Source organism: Phacochoerus africanus, chromosome 15 (assembly GCF_016906955.1).
Source record: "Phacochoerus africanus isolate WHEZ1 chromosome 15, ROS_Pafr_v1, whole genome shotgun sequence".
In the NCBI taxonomy this organism is placed as follows: domain Eukaryota; kingdom Metazoa; phylum Chordata; class Mammalia; order Artiodactyla; family Suidae; genus Phacochoerus; species Phacochoerus africanus.
Window position 1 is genome coordinate 70199373 of NC_062558.1, and position 22124 is coordinate 70221496.

The following is a 22124-nucleotide window of genomic DNA, read 5'->3' on the forward strand; positions in this document are numbered from 1 at the left end:
AACAGATCTCTGCAGTCTGACAGACTTGGAGTTCAAAAGAGAAATAGTGAAAATACTGAAGGAATTAAGAGAAGATAGGAACAGTAATGCAGATATCCTCAGAAAGGAACTAGAAAATATAAGGAGGAGCCAAGAAAAACTAGAACATTCACTTGCAGAGATGCAAACTGAACTAAGGGCAGTAAAAACCAGAATGAATAATGCAGAAGAACGAATCAGTGATATGGAAGATAGAATAATGGAAATCACCCAATCAGGTCAGCAGACAGAAAACCAAATCAAAAAACAGGAAATCAATATGAGACCTATGGGATAATATAAAGCAGGCCAATCTACACATAATAGGAATTCCAGAAGGAGTAGAAAAAGGTAACGGAGTGGAAAATATATTTGAAGAAATTATCACTGGAACCTTCCCAAATCTAAAGGATACTGGGTTCAAGATACAAGAAGCACAGAGGGCCCCAAACAAATTGAACCCAAACAGACCCACACCAAGACACATTATAATAATGGCAAAAGTTAGTGATAAAGAGAGGATCCTAAAGGCAGCAAGAGAAAAGCAGAATGTTACCTACAAGGGAACCCCCCATAAGATTATCAGCTGATTTCTCTACAGAAACACTACAGGCCAGGAGGGAATGGCAAGAGATATTTAAAGTGCTAAAAGGAAAAAATATGCAACCTAGAATACTCTATCCAGCAAGAATATCATTTAAAATAGAAGGGGAAATAAAAATTTTTTCCAACAAACAAAAACTTAAAGAATACAGCAACACAAAACCCAGGTTAAAAGAAATATTGAAAGGGCTTCTCTAAACCTAAAAGGAAGGAAAGGGAAGAAAAAAGAAAAGAAAAAAAAAGAAGAGAAAGAACTAGGACTGAGGAAACTGCAATCAGAGAGCAGTCACTCAAATAAGCCAGCATACAGATTTAATCATGAACATGCTTCAAACAAAATAAAATTAAAAAGAAAAAAATAAAAAAGAGTCATCAAAACCATAAAATGTGGGCAAGGGATGTTAGGAAATAAATATACCCTTTTTGTTTGTTTGTATGTTTCTCTTCTTAATTTAAATACAGTAATGAAGTGTTTGAACCTACAGGACTATCAGGTTAAAACACACAATTATAGGAAGGGGTTAGCATACTTAAGAAACAGGGCAACCACAAGCCAAAACCAAATATTGCATTTGCAAAAATTGAAAAAAAAAACACTCAAGCAGATAATAACAGGAGACCATCCAACCAAAAAAAAAAGGAAGAATGGAGAACCATAGAATCAACTGGAACACGAGGTTCAAATGGCAATAAATAATCATCTATCAATTATCACCTTAAATGTCAATGGACTGAATGCCCCAATCAAAAGACGCAGAGTGGCTGAATGGATAAAAAGGCAAAAACCTTCAATATGCTGCCTACAAGAAACTCACCTTAGGACAAAGGACACATATAGATTGAAAGTGAAAGGGTGGGGAAAAATATTTCACGCCAATAGACATGACAGAAAAGCAGGAGTTGCAACACTCATATCAGACACAATAGACTTTAAAACAAAAGACGTAAAGAAAGACAAAGAAGGACACTACTAATGATTAAGGGATCCATCCAAGGAGAGGATGTCACTATCATCAACATATATGCCCCAAATATAGGAGCACCCAGATACATACAACAAATATTAACAGACATAAAGGGAGATATTGATGAGAAAACAATCACAGTAGGAGACTTTAATACCCCACTCACATCAATGAGCACATCCTCTTGACATAAAACAAATAAAGCAACAGAGATCCTAAAGGAAACAATAGAAAAGTTAGACTTCATTGATATCTTCAGGACACTACATCCAAAAAAAGCAGAATACACATTCTTCTCAAATGCTCATGGAACATTCTCAAGAATCGACCACATATTGGGACACAAAGCGAATCTCAATAAATTTAGGAGCATAGAAATTATCTCAAGTATCTTCTCTGACCACAATGCCATGAAATTAGAAATCAACCATGGGAAAAGGAAAGAGAAAAAACATACTACATGGACACTAAACAACATGCTACTAAGAAAACAATGGGTCAATGAGGAAATCAAGAAGGAAATTAAAAAAATACCTCAAAACAAATGATAATGAAGACACAACCTCTCAAAACCTATGGGATGCTGCGAAAGCAGTGCTCAGAGGGAAATTTATAGCAATACAGGCCTTTCTCAAAAAAGAAGAAAGATCCCAAATTGACAACTTAACCCTCCACCTAAACGAATTAGAAAAAGAACAAAAAAGTCCTAAAGTCAGCAGAAGGAAGGAAATTATAAAGATCAAAGAAGAAATCAATAAAATAGAGACTCAAAAAACAATAGAGAAAATTAATCAAACCAAGAGCTGGTTCTTTGAAAAGGTCAACAAAATTGACAAACCCCTGGCCAGACTCACTAAAAAGAGGAGAGAAACAACCCAAATAACCAAAATTACAAGTGCAAAAGGAGAAATCACAACGGATACAGCAGAAATACAAAAAACCATAAGAGAATACTATGAACAACTATATGGCAACAAGTTTGACAATCTGGAAGAAATGGACAATTTTCTAGAATCTTACAGCCTGCCAAAACTGAATCAAGAAGAAACAGACCAACTGAACAGACCCATCAATTGAAATGAAATTGAAGAGGTCATAAAAACACAGCCTACAAATAAAAGCCCAGGACCAGATGGCTTCACAGGCGAATTCTACCCAACATATAAGGAGGAATTGGTGCCCATCCTCCTTAAACTCTTTCAAAAGATTGAAGAAGAAGGAACACCCCCAAAGACATTCTATGATGCCACCATCACCCTCATTCCAAAACCAGACAGAGATACCACCAAAAAAGAAAACTATCGCCCAATATCATTGATGAATATAGACGCAAAAATTCTCAACAAAATCTTAGCCAACTGAATCCAACAACATACCAAAAAAATTATACACCATGACCAGGTTGGGTTCATCCCAGGTTCACAGGGATGGTTCAACATACGCAAATCAATCAGCATCATACACCACATTAACAAAAAAAAAAAGTCAAAAATCATACGATCATCTCAATAGACGCAGAAAAAGCATTTGACAAAGTCCAACATCCATTCATGATCAAGACCCTTGCCAAACTGGGTATAGAGGGAACATTCCTGAAGATAATCAAAGCCATTTATGAGAAACCCACAGCAAATATAATCCTCAATGGGGAAAAACTGAAAGCCTTCTCACTCAAATCTGGAACAAGACAGGGATGCCCACTCTCACCACTGCTCTTCAACATAGTTCTGGAAGTCCTAGCCACAGCAATTAGACAAACAAAAGGAATAAAAGGCATCCACATAGGAAGAGAAGAGATAAAACTGTCACTGTATGCAGATGACATGATACTATATATAGAAAACCCTAAGGACTCAACTCCAAAACTACTTGAACTGATTCATAAATTCAGCAAAGTAGCAGAATATAAGATTAACATTCAGAAGTCAGTTGCATTTCTGTATACCAGCAAGGAACTATTAGAAAAGGAATACAAAAATACGATACCTTGTAAAGTTGCACCTCACAAAATCAAATACCTTGGAATTCACCTGACCAAGGAGGTAAAGGACCTATATGCCGAAAACTATAAAACTTTAATCAAAGAAATCAAAGAAGATGTAAATAAATGGAAAGATATTCCATGTTCCTGGATTGGGAAAATCAATATTGTAAAAATGGCCGTACTACCCAAAGCAATCTATAGATTCAATGCAATCCCTATCAAATTACCCATGACATTTTTCACAGAAGTAGAAAAAAACAATCCAAACATTTATATGGAACAACAAAAGACCCAGAATCGCCAAAGCAATCCTGAGAAACAAAAACCAAGCAGGAGGCATAACTCTCCCAGACTTCACGCAATATTACAAAGCCAAAGTCATCAAGACAGTGTGGTACTGGTACCAAAACAGACAGACAGACCAATGGAACAGAATAGAGAACTCAGAAATAAACCCAGACACCTATGGTCAATTGCTCTTTGACAAAGGAGGCAAGAACATCAAATAGGAAAAAGAAAGTCTATTCAGCAAGCATTGCTGGGAAACCTGGACAGCTGCATGCAAAGCAATGAAACTAGAACACACCCTCATACCATGCACAAAAATAAACTCCAAATGGCTGAAAGACTTAAATATATGACAGGACACCATCAAACTCCTAGAAGAAAACATTGGCAAAACACTCTCTGACATCAACATCATGAATATTATCTCAGGTCAGTCTCTCAAAGCAATAGAAATTAGAGCAAAAAGAAACCCATGGGACCTCATCAAACTGAAAAGCTTTTGCACAGCAAAGTAAACCAAAAAGAAAACAAAATGACAACTTACAGAATGGGAGAAAACAGTTTCAAATGATGCAACCGACAAGGGCTTAATCTCTAGAATATATAAACAACTTATACAACCCAGCAGCAAAAAAGCCAATCAATCAATGGAAAAATGGGCAAAAGACCTGAATAGACATTTCTCCAAAGAAGATATACAGATGGCCGGCAAACATGAAAAAATGCTCAACATCGCTGATTATAAGAGAAATTCAAATCAAAACTACCATGAGATACCACCTCACACCAGTCAGAATGGCCATCATTAATAAGTCCACAAATAACAAGTGCTGGAGGGGGTGTGGAGAAAAGGGAACCCTCCTACACTGTTGGTGGGAATGTAAACTGGTACAGCCATTATGGAGAACAGTTTGGAGATACCTTAGAAATCTATCCATAGAACTTCCATATGACCCCGCAATCCCACTCTTGGGCATCTATCCGGACAAAACTCTACTTAAAAGAGACACGTGCACCTGCATGTTCATGGCAGCACTATTCACAATAGCCAGGACATGGAAACAACCCAAATGTCCATCGACAGATGATTGGATTCGGAAGAAGTGGTATATGTACACAATGGAATACTTCTCAGCCATAAAAAGAACAACATAATGCCATTTGCAGCAGCATGGATGGAACTAGAGAATCACATCCTGAGTGAAATGAGTCAGAAAGACAAAGACAAATACCATATGATATCACTTATAACTGGAATCTAATATCCAGCACAAATGAACATCTCCTCAGAAAAGAAAATCATGGACTTGGAGAAGAGACTTGTGGCTGCCTGATGGGAGGGGGAGGGAGTGGGAGGGACCGGGAGTTTGGGCTTATCAGACACAACTTAGAATAGATTTACAAGGAGATCCTGCTGAATAGCATTGAGAACTTTGTCTAGATACTCATGTTGCAACAGAAGAAAGGCTGGGGGAAAAATGTAATTGTAATGTATACATGTAAGGATAACCTGACCCCCTTGCTGTACAGTGGGAAAATTAAAAAAAAAAATGAAAACTTATGGTACAGTTTTAAAAAACATGCAAGTTATCAGAGTTCCCTGGTGGCCTTGCAGTGAAAGATTTGATCTTGTCACTGCTGTGGCTAGGGTTCCATTCTTGCCCCAGGAACTTCTGCGTATGGGGTGTGGGTGGGGAGCAAAAAAAAAATGCAAGATATCAGTATTGTTGGAAGACCCCATTAGGGAGGGAGACCAGAAGATGATCTGGTTCCCCTGCCCTGTTCCTCCTCTTTTATCTTTTGACATCATCATCCACCTCGTTACTAAATGTGGAATCTAAGAATCATACTCTCACTTGTTACCTACATTCAATCAGCAGTTACATTCTGTCCATTTTTTTTTTCAGGTAAATCATTCTGAATCCACTCTGGTGTTTCTCTCTCACCACCCTGATCTAGATTCTCATAAAGTGATCTTAGTATATATCCCTAATTTCATTCACATAATCCTCAAATATATTCTGTAAGTAGCTGACAGAAGAGGTGGGCAAAATAACTATCAGGTATGGCTATTTCCTGCTTCAAATGCATCCAAGAGTCCTGTTGATGTTCATGCTTGTCAGTATGACAGATAATGCCATCCACAGCAAAACCATTTTCTGTTTTAAGCTCCTTTTCCATGTTCTCTGCATTCCATATATGTTCAGCAATGCCAAGCTGCTGACTACTCTTCCCTTAAGACTTGGTCAAGGTAACACATTATCCTGGGAATTTTTTTTGATGCCACCCTCTCCCAGCCCATGGAAATTCCCTAGGGCTCCTATAAAACTCTGTATCTATTTGTATTCCTGCTCTTTCTACATCTTTATCTTATCTGGTTTATTTATGTGCCTGTCTCTTCCAGATGGAGAACTCCTTAAAGGCCAGGTCTTTGTCATATTACCTTTCAGTCCCTATGTTGCAGGCACATAATGAACCTTGATAAATATATATTTATAAGTGTAAGTAAAGAAAGCTCAATGAAAAAGAACGAAATGGAAATAATTATATAAACGTAAGGAGAAAGGCTGAATAGAAAGATTAGAAGTCAGCCATTTGTGAGAAAGAGGCAAAAAATGAAAGAGGCAAAGACAAAGGGGAAGAATCATTAATGAGATATTGATAAGAAGGATCATATATGGAAGATGCAAATTTTGAAAGGAGAAATAGGACAAGGGTAGAAAATTAAAAATAATTAGATGGAGAATAGTGCTATCAGAGAACAAGAGAAGTAGACTGCAAAAGAAAAGGCAAAATTGACAAATAAAATCCAATTATGCGAGCCCAGAGAAATAGAAGAAACCAGAAAGTACGTTGATAAGCAATAACTATGGAAAGCAGCAAATATAAAGTAGCCATCTGGGTAATAGAAGTAAAAAACAGAGAGCCCAGAACAATTAAATATAAATGATCTAATACTAATACAAAGGAAACAACATCTAAAGTAAACAAACAGGTGGTTCCCTTGTGGCTCAGTAGAAACAAATCTGACTAGCATTCGTGAGGACGCAGGTTCAATCCCTGGCCTTGCTCAGTAGGTTAAAGATCCAGTGCTGCCTTGAGTAAGTTGTGGTGTAGGTCTCAGACACAGCTTGGATCTCGTGTTACTGTGGCTGTGGCATAGGCCAGCAACTACAGCTCCTATTTGACCCCTAGCTTGGGAAGTTCCATATGCCATGGGTGCAGCCCTAAAAAGACTAAAATAAAATAAAATAAAATAAAATAAAATAAAATAAAATAAAATAAAATAAAATAAAATATAAACAGAAAAGAAAGCCTAGAAATTATAACTTTGAAATATATTAGAGATAATCTTTTTACATACCAAACCATGTGTCTATTAGAATATGGAATTTGTTAAAAAAAGCAGTAACTTAAATGTATCTTTCTTTATTTAAAACAAAGGATAAATATTAAACTCCAAATCAACAATTCCACTGACAATGCAGTCATTAAGAGAGTACTGCAGAGCTACCTAGGCGGTTTTTTTTTTTGGTTAATTTTTCCACATTGTTATATTAAATGAGTTCTGCTTTCATCAAGAGCAATCATGATTCAGTATCTGCCCTTAGCTATAACAAATGAGCCAGTTTTGAAATATAAAATGTTTTTTCCTATCAGCACACTGAACAAGACTACCAGTTCCCACTGGCATCTGGGAGTTGCTTCATTATACAAGGAGAAAATTGAAGAAAAGCCCCGCGGGCAGATGTCCTGAATGCTGTCACAACAGGTGACATATATGTGATGTGACTCACCTTGACATCTCTTGGTATTCTATTACAAATCTGAGAGAGTGTGTTTTCACTTGTGGGTTGCAACTGCCTCGGGTACCCTGGTGCTAGCCATGTTCTTCAGCATGGGTCAGCCAATACTCATTGTTAAAGAGTACTCTAACTTATGGTGGCCAGCTGGCAAGCTGACAGTCCTGTAATGCGTGAATCTGTCCCTTCTAATCTAATATTTTGTAGGAGGTAGATCTCAAGGAATATCATGATGTTTGTTATGGTGTAAGTTATGGCCTAAAAATGTAAACTTTTTACATTTTAAAATGTAAAAAAAATACAAAGTTTTTTATATTTTTACATTATTTAACAAAATGTAAAACAAAATGCACATTTTTACATTTTGCTAAAAATGGCAACTTTTTAAAAATAAAGTCTCAATGCTTTAGAATCACATTCTTTACCCAGAAAAACCAGGAGGATTCCAAACCAAATTTTCTAGCTATTTTAAACAATACCCTTTAACAATTGCCTATTTTGAAATTTATTAGACATTCCTATCTGAGGATATTTCATCTCTTCATTTCTGGCAATGCAGAATATAATTTATTCCCTTAGCTACTGCACTTCATCCTTTAGCTCTCTTTTTAATATTATTTAACCAAGAATCAGGATCCTTGAGGATTGAGCCATGCCATTTTGTGGCCAAATTATTTCAACCTGTCTCTACCATCTGCTGTTGACTATAAGGTTTCTCATTCCCCACCATGCATTCTGTTGGCATTTCTCACATTCTAAGTTTTGTGGGATTCTGTCAGGAATTTAAAATTCCACATTAGCTTTTTCCTAGGGCCTTTCTCTTGCCTATTCACATAATTTTTTAAAGAATTTAGAAACATTTGAAAATAATAGGCAGGATTTCTTATGTCCCTACTTTACACTGAACAATTTTATATGCATGATTTATGTAATTATCACAGCAAGCCCATAAGGTGGGTTTTGCTTTCCTCATTTTAATGATGAAAAAAAAGAAAAAAATAATAGAAAAATATGAAGTTGAGAGAGTGTAAATGATGTGTCCACACCAAAAAAAGCATCTAGTAACCAAGTCAGGATTCAAATATGGTGTGTTGGATTCAGAAGCCAGTATTTACCAAACAAATGGTAACTTCTGGCATTGTCCACTGTGCATAGTACTTTCATATGTGCCTGGTAAAATTCAATAAGTTAATGTTCTGGGAAAAAAGAAAAAACAATAAAAAAAAAACAACAACAGGAAAGTCTTAAACATATAGAATTTTGTTGACACTGTTTATCTTAATTAAGCAGATATTAGAAGGTTTCCTGTGTATTATGAGCTAAAAGAAACATCTCAGAAGCCAAGGTACTCCATACTCCATGTTAGGAAGAAAAGTCAGTCATGTCAATATGCGTTCACGACAAAGCTCTAGGTTTCTTCTACCTAAATGCAAAATTGTTGTGGCTTCTTTGCTTTCTGCTCAAATAATGTACACTTGAAAATTTGCTGTGGCACTACAAACCCTGCTCCTAAATCACCCTGAAAAAGCAAAACATAAGGTAAAAGATATTACATTAAAATATTACTAAGTGTTATAACATTAAAATATTCTGTTTAATGTATATTTATGTATTTATTATTTTGATATTTCTAATGATATCTTTACTAAAGCTTCCTTTTAACAACAAAGATGCTCTGGCTATGCTTAAAAATAAAATGAAAAAGCAAGTATTGATATTGCTATTATATATTTCTACCCCATCTCATTTGAGAGTATTATGGTACCAGATTCAAATTTAAATTTCCATTTTTTTCTTTTACATTGAAGAACTACTGAAAGTACAAGCATATTTGCTAGACTATTCAATTCCAATCTGAATAAAGAAATTAAGTGCAGCTCTTTTTTTCAATAGAGACGTGACTACTTGGGTCTGCAAGGGATCCATGGACACAAAAATATTCCCATTTCTGAGCCCATTAAGATGGTTCTGTATCACATGTACAAAAACTTTTTAATAATTTGTGAAAGAAAAGCAGGCTAATGAGTATTTGATATTATAATATTTTAAATTTCTAAATATATTTTCATACCCAGGCTACAGTTTTCTTCTTTCTTGACATAGCCTATCTTCAGAAGCTCATTGGCTCTTAACACCTTTAACAATTATCTCTTTGAGAATAATTCCCAGATTTATATCAATACCCAATATTATTCCAAATTCGTATTCCTCTTCCCAATAGAAAATCAGCTATTTTCATGTACACATTTTATCTGATATCCAAAATATTGGTATTTAAATTCATTATCCTCAAAACGATCTTTTTTTTCAAAATTCATACCACAAAAAAAAGCACCTTTATCTCCCCCTATTTTTACTTACAGCACAAGAGTCTTCTTAAGCACTTGGCATTCATAAGTTTTTCTAAGTTGAAATTCCTACTCCAAACCCTTCATGATGTTGCTCCCAACTCCATATCAGTACTTTCTCCTGCTTCTCTTTCTTCTAATCATGCTCTGTATTTCATATTCCTTTGCTGAGGTGCTTTTCCTCCTCCTCATTCCTCCACTCATTCAAGACTGAGCTCAGATATTTTCTATTCTGTAAAGTCTTTATTAATTCTTAAGGCATAGCTGGTTACTCCCTGGGTTCCTATAGTTACATTTATTCCTCCTCTAATTTCTATAATCTTGAAGGTAGAAAGAAAATCCAAATCTAGATTTAACCTTTTATATGAAGAATGGAATCCAGTATATAATAGGTACTCACCTAAATATTTTTAAATGCATGCATAAATAAATGAATGAGTACATGAATGAAAAAACGATGTAAATCTTTCACTTAGCATCTTTGTAAACTTTATATCGCTGCATTTCATTTTATCTTATTTACTTGAAATATAATTCCTCAGGTAGTTAATATCTGTTTAAACTAAAAAGGCAAAACTTCCATTAAATATGTTAAATGAATTAATTCATCTTCTTTTTCCAAATTCACAGTATGTTGATAACCTTTAAAAACATTTAGTTATAAATTCTCCATAAGCCAACTGTGAATAAGTTCCCCACATATGTGTGCAAATTATTATAAACAACAAAATAAGTTTTTAATATTCAAAGGGAAAATAATACATTTAATGTTTTTATGCCTACAAATCATTTCCTTTCATTTTTATTCCTACTTTCCTACATACTTTCAATTTCATCAGATCAGAAATTTGACAGTAACCTTTCCTGAAGTTTTAGTTTTTCCCTGTAGGACATAACAAAATATTTTCCACAAACAATATAGAATTTGGAAACTTAGGGTATTTTCTTAAGGAAAACGTGAAGTATATTCTCCCCCTTTGAAAACATTCAATTGCAAAAATATTTAATTTATAACTTTGGATGTTTTGGCCTCCACAATGATGGAATTATGATGCTCTTTCTTTCATTTTTATTTTTTGCCTTTTGTTGTTAGACAAAAATATTTTAATCTAATAAAAACCCATGGATTAATATCTGTAAGATAATTCCATTTTTTATAATAAAAATAGAGTCTAACAAAATAAACATAAAAATTTGAAAGCAGAGAGTAAGCTTCCATGGAGATAGTAAAATCATTGAATAGCTGCTTTGCCATATTATGAGCAAAGAAAGGCTGCATCACACACTAAAAGTCATGGTCATTATAATGATAATGATAATACATATCTATAGAGTTGCATGCAATCTACCAGCACTCTTGCTGGCAGGACAACACAGAAAGGACCTAGCTAATGAGTCTATGACAATCAATGTAAGGGCACTGAGATCAACTTTTAGCCACCATCAGAGAACATGGTCACAAAATGTAAGTATTGAAGCTTGCCTTCAAGGTGGATACTTAGATCAAGTGAATGATAAGACAGGTAGAGGGAATTATATGTAATCAATGTAGAGTGCTCAACAGAAACCAAAGACTTAAAGAAAGTAAGAAAGTCTATCAGAGTAAGGATCCTTCTGACCCAAATTAAAAATGGATAAGCAATGAGATCCTGCAGTATACACTGGGAACTATGTCTAGTCACTTATGGTGGAGCATGATAATTTGAGAAGAGAATGTATGTATGACTGTACAGTAGAAAATTGACAGATCATTGTAAACTAACTATGACAGAAAAAATAAAAAAAACATTAAAAGTGACTTAAGCAACTACATGCCAGAGTAGTCAGTATTAGTATCTCTTTGATGCTTCCTCTCTATACCAACTCCTAGTATAAAAACACCCCTGATCAGAAGGAAAGAATAGGTGAAGTGCACAATCTGAAGCCCAAGAAAAGGACAGAAGGAGGCAGTGGTTGGATAAAAGCAGAGTTGAGATTTTGTACGTCATGTGGTCAAGAAAAACAAACAGATCAAGAGAGTGGTGGTTACAGTATGAGCCAAGCAGTCTTGGCAGTATAAGAAAAAAAAGGAAAAGTGAAATGACTAAAGGTGGAGGAAAAACTGAAAGTATCTAAGGCAAGGGAACATGATAAGATCTAGGATAAGGCATTAAAATTTTTAGAAATGAGATAATTAGATATAGGTGTGGGAATTTAAGATTTTAAATGTGAAAAAATAGCCTATTTGTAGACTATACTTACCAAAGTACTGTCAAAGGGATAATAAACTCCAAACTGCACTAATTAAGGGTTCTTGAAGCACAGCAGGAATCAGAATGATAAAATTAGTTATACTTACAAAGGCTCATCTATTGGAATAAACCATTGTTTTTTCTTTTTCTTTTTTAAATTTTTTAAAAAAAAATTATTGAAGTATATTTGATTTACAGCATTGTGATAATTTCTGCAATACAACAAAGTGATTGAGTTATACATGTACACATATCAATTCCCTTTCAGATTCTTTTCTCATGTAGATTATCACAAAATATTGGGTAGAGTTCCTTGGGCTATATATACAGCAGGTCCCCATTGGCCAGTCATTCCATATACCACAGTGTGCATATTGTCAGTCCCAACCCCGCAGTCCATGCCTCCCCCATCACCTATCTCATTTGGTAACCATAAGTTTGTTTTCAGTCTATGAGCCTGTTTCTATTCTCCAAATAAGTTCATTTATATCCTTTAAATTTATTTTTAGTTTTGTCTTTTTTTTTTAGGGCCACATCCGCAGCAGAGGGAAGTTCCCAGGCTAGGGATCAAATTAGAGCTGTAGCTGCTGGCCTATACCACTGCTATAGCAACAAGGGATCTGAGCCATGTCTGGGACCTACACCACAGCTCATAGCAATGTTGGATCCTTAATCCACTGAGCGAGGCAATCCAACCCACATCTTCATGGATGCCAGTCAGGTTTGCTACTGCTGAGTACGACAGACAGGAACTTCCTGTATTCTTTTTTTTAGATTCCACATATAAGTGATATGATATGATGTTTGTCTTTCTCTGACTTAGTATGATAATCCTAATCAATCAGTGAGATACACCACATGAACAAACAGAAGGATAAAAACCACATGATCATCTCAATAGATGCAGAAAAAGCTTTTGTCAAAAATCCAACACCCATTTTTGATTAAAAAAAAAACAAAAAACTCTCCAGAAAGTGGGCATAGAGGGAACATACCTCAACATAATAAAGGTCATATATGACAAACCCACAGCTAACATCATTCTCAATAGTGGAAAGTTTAAAGAATTTCTGCTAAGATGAGGAACAAGACAAGGATGTACTTTTCTTTTAACCAGTTACTTTTAAACTCATTGGCCATTTGTTTAGGATACAGATTGCTTTTTTTCCTATAAGAATAAATAATTTGTTTTTAAATATTAAATTAATTCAATGCTGTTTATATAATTATCCATCACCATCTCAAATAAATGATTATCAGTTAATACTACAATACAACTCTGACCCACAATGTCTGCGCTAAGTCAAGAAATTAAGCCACCGCCAATAGCTATTGACTCAGAACCATCAGGACTTGCGCAAAAACAGCCAGCCCAAGTCTATTTGTCCCTGCTTTAAATTCGGTAACAATCAGATAAAGCAAAATGTGCCACCCCAACCAATTACATAACACGCCCTGCTTCTAGTTACCCCACCTTCATCTTGTGTCAACAATCTCCAATCAGAAATACATAAGGTCTTTCCTGCTTTTTTTTTTCCATTTTAGGGCTTTTCCTCTTCCCTGTCTGCCTTTGTGTCCCTGCCAAAAGAAAGTGATGATGGCAGACTTTTTCTGATATAGTGAGCTCTGAAAAAATAGTTTCTGTATGTTCTCATTTGGGTGGTCTTTGTTTTATCCTACATTTCTAAGTTTAGTTTCCAATGTTATAAGACAATGCATAATTTAATTCTATCCTGAAATCTCTGCAGATTCACAAAGTACAGAGCTATTTTGCTACTTGGAAATTGGCATAGTCATGGCATCAAATTCTCTGATAAATTCACTGCAGACATTGAAATGCCAGATTTCAGGTAAAGGTGTCTTCCCCCTCGCTCTCAGTTAATATTGACAACTTCTAAGATGTTATATAAGCTGAGCTTTGCCCATTAGTTATCATGTTGGAACATATGCAAATTTTGACCATGTAAAAATAACTGGGAGACAGAATTATTCTCTTTTATGTTAAAGTATTTCTCATGGGCATTACTAAATAATGTTTCCAGTGAGTCAAGGCTCCACAAAGTAAAACAAACCAGTTCTATACAAGGAGAATATTCATGCAAAAGGCAATAATAAAAACTCATAATTATTCTAATACACTGTCTAAGAGAATAAAAGAGTCATCATTGTAGAACCAGAAAAATAATTCTTCCTCCCTGATAGAATATTTATTTCAAATATAAAAATGAATGACTTCTTAAAGTTATAAATTGGAAAGCCAGAAGTGCTTTTTCAAAATCTTAAGAGATCTACATATCTCATATTTTATATTTTCAATTATTTGCTATATATGTATGTATATTTTTTATACACATGAGAAAGAGAATTAGGTTGCCTTATAAAGTAAAGCAAAAATTACCTTTCTCTGTCCTTATAGTTTAAATCATAAGACCTAAGACTGCTTTTAAAAGGGAGAAATATAAAACTTAACCAATATTTCTCATTCTCTTTGCTGTGTGGGCTAAATCATTTAAATTGCTATTGTTGTTAACACACTATATTCAAATATAAACGTTTCACCTCAGAAAGCAAAACAAGTCAGGTGCAAAGAGACTGTGTATTTAACAAACAGAATGATGCGAGGTATAGAACACATAAATTTCATGTAGTTCTAATATGCTTCTGAAAAGGCTTTAATTCTGAGGTCCTAGCTGGATAGAGGCAAGGTGAGTTTCTACCCCTTCCTCTGCTTATTTTCTAATTCACTTTTCAAGATTGCATCTTGGAAAAGGGAGGTTGGGTAAAAATGTTTCTTAAAGACAAGCCTTTGTGCAGTAGGAAGGACACAAAGGGTGAGAACAAACATACCCCACTTCCAAATCTAGCTCCCCATCTACCATCATCCTACAGCTGACTCACCTAAGGACTCCTTTTCTACAGATGAATGCAATGTGATTTCTACCTGAGTATTCATGACTGTGCTTTTCTTCCATGAGACAGCCTTTAAAGAACCTCTTCCCATTGCCTCGTCATTACTTAGAATTGCCCGGATATAAAAAGCTGAGAGCTCAGTGCTTTACAGAAAACCCTTTTATGGTCACATACGCCTCCATACTCTAGGTTACTTCCTTTTAAAACTTTTTTTTTATTAAAGTATAGTTGATTTATAATATTGTGTCAATTTCTGCTGCACAGCAAAGTGACACAGTCATACATGGTCTGGAAGCTTCCAAAAAAAAAAAAAAAAGGGGGGATACATCATGAATTTGCCTGTCATCCTTGAGCAGGGGCCATGCTAATCTTCTCTGTATCATTCCAATTTTAGTATATGTGCTGCTGAAGTGAGCACAGGTTAATTCCTTTTTAAATGCAATTCTCCTATCTTATTTTCTTTCCCTTTTAAAACATTTTGTTGAAGTATAGTTAGGTTACCTCTTGAGTGTAGCAGGCCATGCTTAAAACAGTTAAAGTGACAAAACACCTGAGAACTGGCCCATTTGCAGACAGATGTGCTTATAAATATAAATGTAAACCAGAAGAATTACTGGTTGCGCTATCAACCACACAGGATCAGCCAGTTCCAGCCTGTTTGGAAATATAGCATACACAGTTTCTCTTGGGTAACTTGACAAAACTAAACAAAAAGTTGGTGCCCACACTTATTCAACATATGATTGGGCTTATGGTAAAATTTTAATTGAATTTGTTCAAGTTCCAATATTTTAGGGGTATTTGAATAACCTTGTGATTAACCACATTTGGCCAGTGAACTTTGGTCCATTATCAGGAAAGTAATACCTATGAACAAAGAGATTATCTCAATTTACGTCATCAAAATATGTTTTAGTATTCATAAGCAGTTCTCTTCTCTTATTGAAAAATATCAATCTTGAAAAGTTCAGAGGTGAAGTTCTCTTGTGGTGCAACAGGAGAATCTGAAATTGTTACTGCAGCAAATCGGGTCATTGCTATGGCACCAGTTCAGTCCCCAACCCTGCAACTTCCACATGCCCAGGGTACAGCCAAAGGAAAAAAAAATGTTCAGGGAGGAATTGTTTCACTTTGATAGGAAATCAGCATCCACATAATTTGACACATAAGCCAACACAATTTTTGCAACCTTTTCTCTCCAAATTTTTCAGGAAATCGTTCTCACAAACACAGAGTTATGCCATTAGAATGCAATTAAAAATGCAGGGCTTTCCCATCCTTCTATAGTTAGATCAACATGCTAACAGAGATCCTTCAGCATCTGTTAGTCTCGTGTGCCTGGGTTAACTAGACCCAGGTGAGAAAACCTTCGAAACCTTTACTTTCCCTATTTATATCTCAACTCCCAGCAAGTTTCTTCAGTCTCTCTTGGAGGTGGATTTCTGCTGTCACCATGCCCACTCCTATTATATTATCATTCCCTAAGATCTGTTTTCACCCTTCTGCTTTGCTACACATCTTCCTGTTATCCTAACCTCTTCTTTTGTTCTGTTCTATGCTGTCCTAGTTCAAAATTCTCCACTGTAGGTACTGGTATATCCTTAATACCAAGGATAGTGCCTGATATTCAGCAGATGTTCAGTAAATGAACGCCCCTCAACTTCTAGGAAAACCTACAAACTGATACATCATTTTTTTTTCAAGCAAAACTGACTTGGCATGGCATCTTAAAATATAAAATTTGATAAGGATAGATACACTACCTTGGTATATTTTTGAATATGAAATTTAAAAATATTAGTGTTTAAGAAACTTTTTTTCACTAGGTATTTTAAGGGTTTTTTTTAAAAAACTGTTTTAATAGTAACATTAAAGTTGGTACATTCTTCATTCTTAGAAATCATGTTTTGACAAAATATGAATATGATGCTTTATATTTCTTACTAGAGGAACAAATATCATTTTGTTGTCTTTTTACAATAAAATTTCAGCAACCTTAAAAATGCATTTAAAGTGACCGTAAAAGATATCATTAATTAACTAGAACGTTCTACCTAAAGCCTGTCTTCTGTTCAGATGAGGTTAAAGAATTAAATGTTGTCAAGTGTTAACATAAACCATGAAATGCAGAAACTAAGTTCAGTCAAGATACTACTTGGACAGAATTTACCTGAGGTAAAAAGGAAAGGAGGGCATAATTCATGAAGAAAACATTAAATATTTTAACCTCCAAGTTTGATGAAGAGAAAACTTTCACAACTCTAGTAAATCTTAGTGGGCTTTCATGTTAAGATGGCAAATTATCACACATACATAATTTTCCTTCTTCTACAAGTACCACTGAAACTACAACTGAGCAGGTTTTGTTTGTTTTCTTTTCTTTTTCTTTTCTTTCATTTTACTTCTTCTTTCAAAGACCTAAATCCATTAGAATGGAGAGGGAAAAAACTGGAGAAGAGACAACAGCAAGAAACATTAGAGAACTAGAAAACAGATGCCAATTGGGAAATATTACACTCAACCTGACAGAGTCATGGTCCACATCAGTGGTGGGGAAACTAAGAATCAAACTGATTTAAACAGAAAAGTTCATGTATGACTGAAATTTGGGGCAGAAGGAGAGATTTAATGAGGCAGTTTGATTCCTTCCTCTCTTCCATACTATGCAATAACTGCCTCTAACTCATCCCAGGAAAAGTTTGTTTATTCTCTGAGGAGAATAAAATAGTCTTTGCATTAGATGTTTTTAAGACTTATTTAAAGGTGTAGTATCTTTTACTGACAACAGGGATATTACGTGAATGTGTGAATACTTAATAATAAATGTAAAGATTATTAGCCACTTGACACCTGTGTTCCCCAGAGCCCTTATGTTTCAGGCAAGAATTTGGCAGATGCTTCCCTGGGAAACTCATCATTACAAGGGGAAAGACTTGCTTTCCTCTAGCAAATCTTCTTAAGTCCTAAGTGTGAGTCCAGTAAAATAATGCTGAATTATTAGAAGATGCCACAGGCTCAGCGAAATAATGTTAACATAGCCCATGTGACTGTGCGGATGGTTCTTCATCAAGGAAAAATCGTATTTAACACCCTAAAGCCTAACATTTTCTGCCATGGAATGAGTGTACCACAGTGCTAGTGACAGAGATACATTTCTTTATTTATAACTGTGCACAACCAGAGTTAAACCTGCTCCATGTCACATCAAGTTTTATAGAAGTAATTTTTCTACCCCCTGCAAATATACCCTATAATACTTTCTAAAACTTTATGAAGATGCTATTATTAGCTTAGATCGGAATTGCCAAATCCCATCTAACTACTGGATCTCTTAACTGTGCCTAGAACCTCATAGGTTGAGTCTCTGCCAGCAGTGCCACCCAAAAGTGCCTGTTATTTTTACCACATGACATACTTAGATTAATTTTCTTGCTGTCCTACACTCGTGATTACAGATCTTGAATGGACTCCCATTTCCTGCTGCATTTAAAACAAAAAAATTCCTGCCCATTTTCTAATGCCTTTTATAATCTATCACTTTCTTTATGCCCATCTTTTTTCTCATTTTTAAAATCATAGTTGATTTAAAATGCTGTGCCCATTTCTGCTGTACAGCAAAGTGGCCCAGTCATACATATATATATACCTATTTTTTTCTCACATCATCTTCCATCATGGTCTATCCCAAAAGATTGGTCACAGTTCCCTATGCAATACAGTAGAACCTCATTGCTTATCCATTCTAAATGGAATAGTTTGTATCTACCAACCCCAAACTCCCAGTTCATCTCACTCCCCAACCCCTTGACAGCTACAAGTCTGTTCTTTATGTCGGTGAGACTGTTTCTGTTTTGTAGATAGATGCTTTTGTGCCATATTTGAGAGTCCACATACAAGTGATATCAAATGCTATTTGACCTACTTCACTTAGTATGAGAATCTCTAGTTTTATCCATGTTGCTGCAAATGGCATTATTTTGTTCTTTTTTATGGCATGCGCATCTTAACTTCTTGTATTTATATAGTTTTCTGAAATCCCCCAAATGGATCTAACTCATTCCTACTTCCTGGCCTCCACCCTGTGGGTTTTACACTTATCTCTCTCCATAATCTAACCCCCACACCTCACTCCCAGTCTCATACAAACTTCTTCCACTTTTTTATTTTTTTTGGTTGGTTCTCTGCTTACTATATTCTCTACTGCCAATCTCTCTCTTCTGAAATCCTAATGTATTTACATATAGAAGCATAAAATGCATTAAATACATTGTTATTTTTAATGTGTCAGTTTTCTTTCTCTTCAAGGACTAGGTCTTGTCTTGTGTTTAGTACAAGGGTAAAGACTTGTAATACAATGAGTCAGTATCAAGATTCTGAAATTGGGCCAACTCCAATTCAAACTCAGTCTCATTTGTGTATCCCTGAGCAATTTATTTGTCTTCCACGAATCTCACTTTCTTTAACAATAAAATGGAAAATATAATAATCAAACTGTCCCAAAAATAAGATGAGAAAAAAAAATATTCATTATAGTGCAGTACATACTAAGCATTCAAAGTTCACTATTATACCTCTCATCAAAAATAAAACAGTAAAGAAAATGAGTGAACAGAACATTCAGTAACAATTTATAAAGGATAATTTATTATTTTCTCTATTTACTGTTCACAAATATATGACTATTTTTTTAAAATCTGTATGTGGGAGAGAGAATATACTACCAAATGGTCCAGTACTTGTTGACAAATACTGTCCTGGCAGCTGTGACCCCCCATTGTCATAGGTCCCACTACAAATAAGCTAAAACACCCACAATGACAAAATATGACACAAGTGGAACTAAGAAATAAGCTACATTAAAAAAAAATAAAAAGCTGCTAAGCTCAAAAAACAGTGTAGTATCTGAGAAAAACTCATAAAACAGAATCAGAAGGGAAAATAAGAACAAGGTTTCCTCCATTTTAAAACAATTGGAGATTTATCACAGTTTATATGAGCTGAAATTAAACTGAATGTGGATGAAGTTCAAGTGCAAAAAATTGTCAGAATCTGAAATTCAGTTCCTCCACCCTACCTTTACTGTGAGCTGAACACACACTACTCCTGTTCTACGGATGCATTTGGCAGTGACACCTATAGATTGTGAGAATACTGGATGGTTTAGCTATTGCAAAATATGAAATGTGTCTACTTTCCAATGAGTTATCACTCTGTGGAGTTGTAAATCTTCTTCTAACACCCTAGTTACAGATAATGACACCCTCAGAGTCACTGAACATCCTTTCCAAAGTCATATTTCAGCAACCTTTTCCCACTCAATTCAAAGTACATCAACAGTCAAACATTAATTCCTTTGGGAGGGAAACAGTTGCAGAGCAGGAAGAACTGTACTAGAGTCTGGTATCTTCATCGCCTGTTGGTAACAGATCCTTACATTTCCACTTTTCGTCTTGATAAAATCATGTACAAGCCCCTATGTCCTTGTCTTTTGAAGTAAAAATCTGACTCAAGAGTTCATGATTGGGAAATGTGAAGATGTAAAAACAAAGAATAGCTGTTCATCTGGGGAACTGGTAAAAATTTAGATTCTAAATCTGCTACATAGCAGAATTACTGAACTCCCAGGGCTCTGAAAGATACAGATAAAAGGCTGACACACATTCTTAAACTGTTTGTACTGGAAGCAGAACCCGTCCCCCCTCCAGATGATAGCTGCCAACTATAGGAACTTAGACCCTAGACTAGTTGGAACCAGAAGATTGATGATGCTGACTCCCAATTAACTAACCACCAACCAATCAGAAGAATGTCCATGAGCTTATCATGCCCTACTCCTTAAACCATTTCTATAAGACCCCTAACTACCCCCTCCAGGCCAGGACACAGTCTTGAGGGCACTAGGCTGCTGTGGGCCACTTAGCCTGGCAAAGAAATAAAACTTCTCTTTTCTACTTCACCCAAAACTGTCTTCAAGATACAATTCAGTTGCAGTGTACAGATTGTGCAACCTTACTTTCCAACCTTATTTCCCTTCTGTCCTGGTCTGGGCCCAGTCAGTTATTTCAATACATCCTTTCTAGCTGTTTCAATTCTCTCATCCCCTTCAATTCTGCTACAAATCCTTTATGTCCAAGGACTTTAGGTAAATCTAATTCCCTAGTTATCTCAGAACAGGTAAAGATAATCTATTCACTCTGCTACTAGGGTTAGGGCTAGGGTTAGTATTAGGTTTTGAACTGTTTAAAAAAAACATAAATAAATGAACAAATGAATAATCTTTCAGGTGGGCTACCTGTTATATTCCCAGATCTGTTTCTCTTCTGCTACCCCAGCTCTCATTCTACTTTTGTCTTTTCAAGTCTTCACATTTTCCACAGTTGATGTCACTTAGCAAAGAGAAGTTATAAGGCATTTGTTTCCTCAAATTCCCACATTTATTCATACATGTCCTTCATCTTTCCCCATGGTTTCTGAAAAAGGTTTCCTGTATGCCTCTGTTAAATGATTTTTGAGGGTATTTGTACTTATGTATTTTTAAACTGCTAAGTTTGCTACATTTACACATTAGAAATACTGATATATCTAGCATATTTTATAAAATGATTGAATTTTTATACTCACAGATTTTCTTCTCTAAATTTTTCTTATTTTGTAACTTCTAGTGCATCATATTAATTTAACCAATATGAAAATTTTATTTTATATATCCCTTGAAAATTTTAAAAGGCATTATAAGCATTCTTTACACAGAAAATTATAGTATTAATATTTCTAAATTCTCCCTGAATATAAAAACAGAACATTTTAACTCTGATCTTAAACATTTACATGTTCCCTATATAATACCATTACATCAAATAGTCTTTTTGTATGTGTGTTGTCACTATTGTTCTGCCAAAGCTTATTTGACTATACCACTAATATTTTATGATTTCATAGTTTACCTCACTTCTCCTATATGAATTCTTCCTTAA

General features: G+C 35.1%; 1 protein-coding gene and 1 non-coding gene across 2 annotated transcripts in view; both read right to left on the reverse strand.

Annotated features, from left to right (window-relative positions):
* LOC125116320 (catenin alpha-3) overlaps nucleotides 1-22124 on the reverse strand; it is a gene marked incomplete at its 5' end in the record, with an annotated part of 829627 nt that overhangs the window by 127301 nt on the left and 680202 nt on the right. The gene's annotated exons all lie outside the window — the stretch shown is intronic.
* LOC125117168 (U6 spliceosomal RNA) lies at nucleotides 15462-15568 on the reverse strand. Its single transcript, XR_007132526.1, has one exon. It is a non-coding gene; the product is annotated as a U6 spliceosomal RNA (small nuclear RNA).